This window comes from Microtus ochrogaster, unplaced genomic scaffold, assembly GCF_000317375.1.
Source record: "Microtus ochrogaster isolate Prairie Vole_2 unplaced genomic scaffold, MicOch1.0 UNK21, whole genome shotgun sequence".
Lineage (NCBI taxonomy): Eukaryota > Metazoa > Chordata > Mammalia > Rodentia > Cricetidae > Microtus > Microtus ochrogaster.
Window position 1 is genome coordinate 1774103 of NW_004949119.1, and position 9411 is coordinate 1783513.

The 9411-nt window shown below is 39.1% G+C and overlaps 1 protein-coding gene across 5 annotated transcripts in view; it reads right to left on the reverse strand.

Annotated features, from left to right (window-relative positions):
* The window catches only part of Usp54 (ubiquitin specific peptidase 54), a 103729-nt gene that overhangs the window by 85384 nt on the left and 8934 nt on the right, over positions 1-9411 (reverse strand). For 4 of the 5 annotated variants that reach the window (XM_005367628.3, XM_026789522.1, XM_005367627.3 and 1 more), the window contains exon 2: positions 1827-1968. The exons of the other annotated variant lie outside the window; for it this stretch is intronic. The gene's annotated coding sequence lies outside the window, so the exon portion shown is untranslated. The remainder of the gene's footprint in view (positions 1-1826; positions 1969-9411) is intronic. 5 annotated transcript variants of the gene reach the window in all.

The window sequence follows — 9411 nt, forward strand, 5'->3', positions numbered from 1 at the left end:
TTAAATCATTAAGAACCAAAGATGCTTTCTCTCTCAATTCTTAAAAATCACTGAGGAATATAATTTATAATTTAGATACTTGATTACAACTATGACTTATTTTACAATCATTATTAACACATCAGTAGCCAGGTTATTTCGCACAATAATGAAAATACAATGACCCTATCAACAAGAGGAAACTAGGAGGGGAAGCCAATGACAGGACCAGCTTGACTCATTTCTGTTATGAGAACACTGGTACAGAATGGTACAGCCAACAGCAGTGTGAGAAAGCAAGCGCATGACTGGGCAGGAAGGTGATAGAGGATACCAAAGCAAAGCATCAGAAAGAAGATAGAACAAAACCCTCTTCAGGGGTAGCAGTCAAAAACAGGAAGCACTGAAATTACCCTAAAAGTCTTCAGATTCTCAAATGCTATAACTCCAGCTTTTGAGTCATCACTCAAAGGGAGTAAGGAACTTCAGTACCAGCTCTTTCAGCTGTAAAACTGTGACAACGGCAGCTACTACTAAAGTGAACATTACTGGATACATAGCATTCCTTAATTCTTAAAAAGTAGGGGTCATTTTCCTTATACTTCAAGGGGAAGAAGACAGGGAGAAGTTCTACCAATGCATGATAAGGAAAAATACTATCTACCTGTCAGGGTTGTCATAGAAATTAGAAATATATATGTAGAATTTAGCATAGACTAAGAGCTCAAAAAGTCATACTGTACAAGTACAACCTCTACTTGAAAAGCAGGCTCAACTAAACAGCAATAAAATCTCAACAAGTTTGACCTCCTATTGCCAATAGCATGTCTACAGAACCCAAAGGTATTCACAAATGCATGCACACACACACTCTCTCTCTCACTCACCCACACACACTCACAACACACAAGCACTACCATTTCTTAGATGAGGTCAATATATACAATCTAAGGAAATACATACATTATGAAACATTGCTCATTGTTCAAATGGCATTGGAATGAGCTCATCATGATCTGAGTATGAAATATAAAACTTTTTTTGTTTATTTGTTTTTCGAGACAGGGTTTCTCTGTGTAATAGCACTGGCTGTCCTGGCACTAGCTCTGTAGACCAGTCTGGCCTTGAACTCACAGAGATCCACATGCTTCTGCCTCCAGAGTGCTGGGATTAAGGATGTGCACCACCAATGCCCGGCTAAAACATTTTATTTTTATAGGATCAAGTACTTCATACCTGAAAGGAAGAAGGTCTAATGATCAAATCTAACCTAAGATGCTTTTCAGAAGCAAATCAGCTGCCACTCTGAAATGCTTAGAAAACCAGAATGGCAACAACCTCAAAATCCCAATGAATTTTTCCAACAACATTCTGGGAATAGGAAAAAAAGAAATCACTCTGCTTCTGGAGAACAATACAACGATACAGATTAGCAACAAAACAGGACCTTTGTTACTTCTTTAATCCATATGCTGAGTCTGAAAAATAAATATAAAGAACCATAACCTTCTCACAAATAACTTGTATGAAGAAAATTTAAAAACACTAACTGTACAACTCTTTCCTTTAAACTTGTATCTCTTCCCTTTAATTCTAATAAATTCAAATATATATTTATACATATGTTAGAGAAGGAAAATAAAATTTCCAAAATTTAATAACTGGAGGAAGAAGAGAAGAAAAGAGACAACTTAAGAAGCCTCCTAAAAATTGAGTCCAAATCTCAATTTCAAAGTAAACTGTCACTGTGGGGGGGGTGTAAAAAATAAAAATAAAAAAACTTCATATACACTACCTAGTCCTTATACCCTCCCTCTACATATTTTTAACACAACTACAATGCTTACCAGGCAGGCCATTCGAGCTCAGCAAAAAAACTTCCAGCAGTCACAAGGGCATTTGTGGGGCAAGTGATACAGGAATGGAGCAGAGACAAGGGTCCAAGGGGCGGAGACACGTGCAACAGCAACAACGGGAAACTGTGTTCATCTAAACCACAAAGGCACAGAACAGGGAATCAGGGATAAAACAATTTTTTTCTTTTTTTGCCAGTTACCAGGATCTGCACACTAACAATTCATTATGAAGCTAAATGATACAAAAGAACTGAAGAACAAATAAAAACTAACTGGAAAGACCTATGACAAGCTTCACTGGAGACTTAGAACAGTTCCATGAGGCTGCTTCCCCCAAAGGCATTCCTGATGGCAAAGGGCTTACAAAATAAGGTTTGCAGGATAGCAGCTATTTCTCAAGGGCCCTCCCTGAAAGAGCCTTTTGTATAGCAACCAGCGACCGTGAGAAGACACCTTCACAGTGCTCTAGAGAATCACCAAAACAACGTTGTCTGAACCCCTAATTAAGAAATCCCAGCTGGGCGATGGTGGCGCACGCCTTTAATCACAGAATTCGGTGGATCTCTGTGAGTTCGAGACCAGCCTGGTCTACAGAGCTAGTTCCAGGACAGGCTCCAAAGCCACAGAGAAACCCTGTCTCGAAAAACCAAAAAAAAAAAAGAAAAGAAAAGAAATCCCAAGACTGTCCGCACTTAAACCATTAACAGGCAAACTCTTCAGTCCTAAACAAAAAAATTAGGAGAGTATGTGAATAGAAATTATGTAAACTAAGCTGTTGGGACTTATGGTCGGGACTTTTGGTCAATATAAAATAAGGCTTGAAGCCCGGCGGTAGTGGTGCACGCCTTAGGCGGATCTCTGTGAGTTCGATTCCAAGACAGGCTCCAAAGCTACAGAGATAACCTGTCTCGAAAAACCAAAAAAATAAAAAATAAAAAAATAAGGCTTGAAATCCAAAAGTTCTTCCACCCCAAAGATGGCAAGATCTCCACACTTCTCTTAGGGAGCTGCAGTTGGGTTCCACCCTGAAACATGTGATCAGTCAAACAGAACTTGCATTTGCAGGCAGGACACAAAGGCCCAGAAGACCAACACACACGCTTCTGAGTATTACTCTGCTTATAAAACAGCTTTATTGAAATGAGTTGTTTTACAAGCATACTGATGAAAAAAATCATCAGCAGAATTCTTGCCAAATAAGAAAGTTGGCTATATTTCTATACCTTGAGAGAAAATACATGAGTTCACTAAAACAAGATTTAATTAAAGTTGATTGGTAAAATTAAATAGCATGGACACTGCCCAAAACTAACTAAGCTCTTACATTTTAACAATGTGCTCAAACTAAAACAGTCCTTCGGCAGCAAAGCAAGTGCCAAGTTTAAAAGAAAAAAAGGTAACATTACTTCTCTTCCTCACTTAACATTCCAACCAGGCCTTCTAATACCTAGTGCCAAGGCATAGAAGTGCCACATCAAGGCAGAACACAGACGACTACTGATGAGTGCTAAATACAAAGGAAGATGTAGAAACAATATACTTGTTCTTTTCTCTACGACAAAATACCTGACATCACAACTTGAGGAAAAACGTTTCTTTCGGCTCCCAGCAGGAAAGGTCACACTGCATGGTGGTCAGGAAGCTGAGAAAGGGTGATCCTGGCCCTTGGCTTCCTCTCTCATCTCAATTCAGGCCCCCAAACCATGGTGCTATCCACATTCAGAGTGGGAATGCCCTTTAAGCCTTTCTGAAACATTTCTTAGACACACTTCTGGGTACAGACAAGTTGATAATAAAGATTAAACATCACAGGTAGGAAAGACGGCTCAGTGTTTAAAAACACTAACTGTTCTTCCTGAGGACCTGGGTTCAGTTCCCTGCACCCATGTGGCAACTCACAACCATTTGAAATTCCGTTTCCAGGGGATCTGATGCCTGCTTCTGGTCTATGTGGTGGTAGCACACACCTTTAATTCCAACACTCAAGAGGCAGACAGGTGGATCTCTGTGAGTTCAAGGCCAGCCTGGTCTACAGAGTGAGTGCCAGGACAGCCAAGACTGTTATTACTGTTACACAGAGAAACTCTGTCTCAGAAAATAGCTAGCTAGCTAGATAGATAGATAAAAACTATCAAACAAAAGAACAATATATTCATAAAGTAAATATTATTCAGCCTCTATAGAAAAGCTACAACATGAACCTTAAAAACACCACTGAAGAAGCCATAGATAGAAATGTCCAGAGCAGACAGATGTATAGACAGAAAGGCTCCCTGGTTGTCACAGCAGTGAGAGGATGTGCAGTACACAAAATGACTGCTGATATGTACAGTGATGAAAATGTTCTAAACATGATTGTAATAGTAGCTACTCTGAATATATTAAAATCCCTAAACTGTATACTTTAAATGCTTGAATTATATAGCATGTGAATTATATCTCAATAAAGCTGCATTTTTTTAACAGTTTCCCTTTTTGCAAAACAAGACACTCTTTGTTTCACATCTGTGAACTAAGTTAGGTCTCCATAAACAATAGCAGCTGCCACCTGGTAAGACTGGATGGTTTCAAATACTTGGCAAACAAATTGTTTGTATGTGCCAATTTTAAATAATTGTTTTAAAAGAATCTATAGGAAAATCAAACTGTGCCTTATTTTTTTTGCTATTGTCATGTAAATCAGATGAGAATACAATGACAATTTTCTTAGCCAAGACGTCAGTATCAACAGCATTTACTACACATAGTCCATGGCAGCTGGAGGAAAATAATCCTCTCTGATAAAAAAAAAAAAGCTGAACATGTATAGCAGCAAAAAAATCATACTAGTCTTGGGTTGAGGTGGAAGCCAGAAGAGATGAACAAGGTGGGCTGAGCGATGCTTGCGAGACAATTACAAACATTCTACTTCATGTTTGTACATCTTCCCGTTCTTATTTATTAGGCATAGTTCCAGTGAGTACTCACTTAGGAGTCAAATGAAAACATCTGATAAACCATACCCAGGCTGACAGAAAATAGGGAGGTGAAGAACCTTAGAGCTGGATGTGACATGATCCTATCATTTTGGAGGCTGAGGCTGAGGATGAGGCAGGGAGACTACTTAGCAAGGTCAAGACCAAGAAAGGGGGGACATATAAGGGAAGGGGAAAGAGAGAAGTGGGGGAGGGGGAAGAGAGGAAATTAAAATGTATGCATTCTTTTTCTTAAATTACAAGTGTACATGTGCATGCGTGTGTATGTGTGTGTGTGCGCTCATGCCTGCATGTGTGTATATACGCACTCATATATGAAGGTGAACAGAGGTCAAAACATAACCTGAAGGAGTCAATCTCTCCTTCTGCTATGTAAATACCAGGAATGGAATTCAGGTTGTGAGGTTTGACATCAAGCACCTTTTCCTCTTGAGTCATCTCACTGGCTTCTACATTCTTTAAATCAGAAAAAAAAAAAAAATGTATCTGGGATTACTTGAGGTTAAACACTATAATGCTTACAGATCAAATAAATGCAATCTTTAAAAATTGTGTATAAAAGATATTCTAGTTCTTTACAATACCCTGAAAAACCTTGCTCTGAAAATACAAACACTGATTTAATTTTCAAATTTTTATTATATTTATGCTGTGCCTATATGTACACATGGAAGTCAGAAGACAACCTACAGGTCTACGACAGGTCTACAGAGCACATTCCAAGACAGGCTCCAAAGCTACAAGAAACCCTGTCTTGAAAAATGTAAATAAATAATATAGCTGATGCATTGATGTTATCTTATACCTACAATAGTTGAGAGGCAGACACAGGGAGATTCTAAATTTGAAGCCAACATGGATTACATAATGAGACCTTATCCACAAAACAAAACAGTGCCACACATGGTAGGGTTCACCTTTAACCCCAGCACTCAGAAGAAAAAGACACAAAACAAAGATATGTATTTGAGATGACAGACAGGCCAATTACCCTATATGTGTACTGAAATATGTACAATTATAATGTGTCCATTAAACACGTTGGTCATACTGGCCTCAAACTCACAGAGATCTCCTAGCCTCTACTGCCCAAGTGCTGATATTAAAGGCCTATATGACCATGCCCACCTTTTAAAAACTTCAAAATGCAGTCGGGCAGTGGTGGCACACGCCTTTAATCCCAGCACTCAGGAGGCAGAGGCAGGCGGATCTTTGTGAGTTTGAGGCAGAGCTAGTTTCAGGACAGGCTCCAAAGCTACAGAGAAACCCTGTCTTGAGGGGAAAAAAAAAAAACAAAAAAAACTTCAAAATGCTTAAAGTCATACTCTATGTCTATAGAACAAGAAATTCAAAATACTATCTATCAAGTATTAAAAGGTTTGAAAGACAAAGTTAAGAAACTATAGAAGAGGGCTGGAGAAATGGCTCAGTGGTTAAGAGCATTGCCTGCTCTTCCAAAGGTCCTGAGTTCAATTCCCGGCAACCACATGGTGGCTCACAACCACCTGTAATGAGGTCTGGTGCCCTCTTCTGACCTGCAGACATGCACACAGACAGAATATTGTATACATAATAAATAAATAAATAAATAAATAAATAAATAAATAAATATTTAAAAAAAGAAAAGAAACTATAGAAGAGGGGTGGGACTCAGTTGATGAATGCTTGTCTAGGATGTGCAGAGCTCTGGTGCCAATTCCAGCAAACACTCAGGGGATTAATGGGTAATTGTGGGTGTAGAGATGTTGTTATACTCTTTTTGTAGTTTTAAATTTTTCGCCACTACCTCTATCATAAAACCTAAGTTCCCTATATAAATGGTTTTCAAACTGTCTATGAATCTGTCAAAGCTCTTAACTTTGTCAGTATTCTTTTATGCCAGCACTCAAATGTTTCTAACCTAGCACAAAAATACATAGGAACTAATACTTGTGTCAGCTGAATAAATTGCTGGAAATACAACTGAAGGTGTTTTTAGTAGCCACAGTGCATGAGCAGCTTCTGACCAACCATGACTAGGTCAATGTATTCATGACTCACCAAACTTCCAACTTCCCAGGCATTTTTCACATGAACTGTTGCCCAGTCAACTTTTCTTCACCCTGTTCTTGTGCATTTGAGATCTCATTTTTTGGGGGGTAGCAGTTCTGGGGATTGAATTTAAGACCTCACATATACTAAACAAGCACTTTACCATTGAGATTGCACTTTTTACTTTTTATTTATTCATTTATTTATTTTCATTATTTTGCATCATGTATGTAAGCATGTGTGTGCACACAGGAATGTGCACATGAGTGAGTGCTGGTGCTCTCAGGGGTCAACGATCAGATTCCCCTGGAGTTGGAGTTATAGGTGGTTAGGAGCAGCTAGACAGAGTGCTGCTTGGGCCTTTTGCAAGAGCAGTTAAGTTCTCTTAAGCACTGAACCAACTCTCCAGTCCTTGACTTTAATTTTGATATGAGGTGTTACTATACCACAAGGCCAGTCTTGAAGGTAACTATGTAGACCAATCAGGTCTTGAACTTTCAGTTCTCCTGCCTCAGCCTCCAGAGTAACTGGGATTACAAATTTATGCTATCTGGCCTATCTGAAATTCTGAACATTAACAAAAGACTTGGGCCAGTGAGATGGTTCAACTGGTGAAAACACTTGCTAAACAACTTAATGGCCTAATTCAATCTCTAGAGCCCACATACAGACGAAGAACATTAACTCCACAAATTGCCTTCTACCATACACATGCACATGGCATATAGCACCCCCACACACATATAGAACAGACACACACACAATAATTAATTAAAAATAAACTATAATTTCTCCCTGTAATATTCAATTTTTATTTGATATAACAACTCCCTTGCAACTTTATAATACTTACACATTTTTACTAATATTTTTGAAATCTTAAATTGTGTATGTGTGTGTGCATATATGTGATTGGCTCATTTCTAACACCAAGAAAAAAGTTACTTCCAAAAGAAGCAAGTGGGATTGCTCAGTGCCAGGTAAAAGGCTTACAACACAAGCTGGATGGCCTGAGCTAGATTCCAGAAACACATACAAGAGAGAACTGGCTCTACAAAGTTGTTCTCTGATCTCCCTAACACACGATGACATGAACTGCACCCACACACACATACACACACACAACCACAAATAATATTTTTTTAAAAGTCACTAAAGCTCAGCATGGTGGTGCACGTCTTTAATCCTAGCACAGAGGAAGGTAGATCTCAGAGTTTGAGAATAGCCTAGTCTACATATCATCAAGTTCTGGGCTATCCAAGGCTACATAGTGAGACCCTGTCTCAAAAAAACAAAAAAGAAGAAAATAAAAAAGGTAAAGTAAACAAGGCCACTAGAAAAAAGTTAGAGCACCCAAAGCTTTTATCAATCTCTCTCATACACCTTTTTACAATCCTTAACTTAAAGAAAAGTCTAAATGTCTGTCACTTTCAGCTTGACATTCACACCCACACATTTTAGAAGAGTCCCCCAAGTGCTTTTTGCCCCCTACTCACGAAGCGCTTGAAGTCTCAATCATATGCTGTTTCTCCCAGCTGTAGGACGTGTAATAAGAAAAGCATCTACTCAGCGTCTAGGGCAGGTCTGGTAAGAAGGATGAGGTCATCCTTCAGATTCACACCTGATCCTTAAGAAGCAGCTCCTCCTTCAGTAAGCAAGTTTCTGTATGTTTAAAGTGACAGTCACAACCTGTATAGCAACAAGTCCTTCCTTACACAGGCCTGGTACCACGGGATCATTTCCTGCTCTGGCCACTTGACACAGTACTGAATCCAGGGACCAATAGTAGCAGTGACTGCCTCTGTTGCAGCTCGCATAGGGCTCACAAGAGAAGAAGATCATGTTCAGCCACAACAGAAGGAAAGTCAGGTCCATCACCACTATCCTGGACACAATCCTATCTGTTTCAACAGCTTTGCCCATAATCAGGCCCTTATGAAAAGCACTACTTTTTGGACAGATTTTACAAAAACAAATTTCCTCAAGGGGGAATTACAGCTCTTCTTTATTTTCTTTCCTAACGTTGAACTCACTATGTACAAGAGAATGACCTTCAGTTTCTGATCGTCCTGCTTCCATCTCCCAAGTACAAAGGGTATAGTTAGTGCCGGGTATCAAGCCGTGGACTTTATGTATACTAGAAAAAGAGCCATACTCCCGCTTCCACTACATAGTCTTCCGTTTGCTCTTTCCACAAATCTAAAATAGCCAAGGCAGTTAAATATGCTTTATGCAGTTAAAACTAAATACTTCCATACCATGTTTTCCCTCAGTTTCACCATCTTTAAGAAAATATTTACTCTGTCGTATCCATTTCTTTATTGGCAAAACAGAACAATCCTAGCCCAAAGATACATGGAGTTGATTTCATTTCAAAACGCTATAGTAATGGTATGAAATACCTTCAGTCAAAAGTATTGGAGAGCAAATAACAAACATATCTATGTTCTTACTATGTATAAGGAACTCTGGTGATGTTCGCTGACTACAGCCTGAACCTGAAACAAAACTTAAGAACCTTTCTCACTTTAGCACTCCTTCAGGTGGAGGAGGAGGAGGAGGAGGAGGAG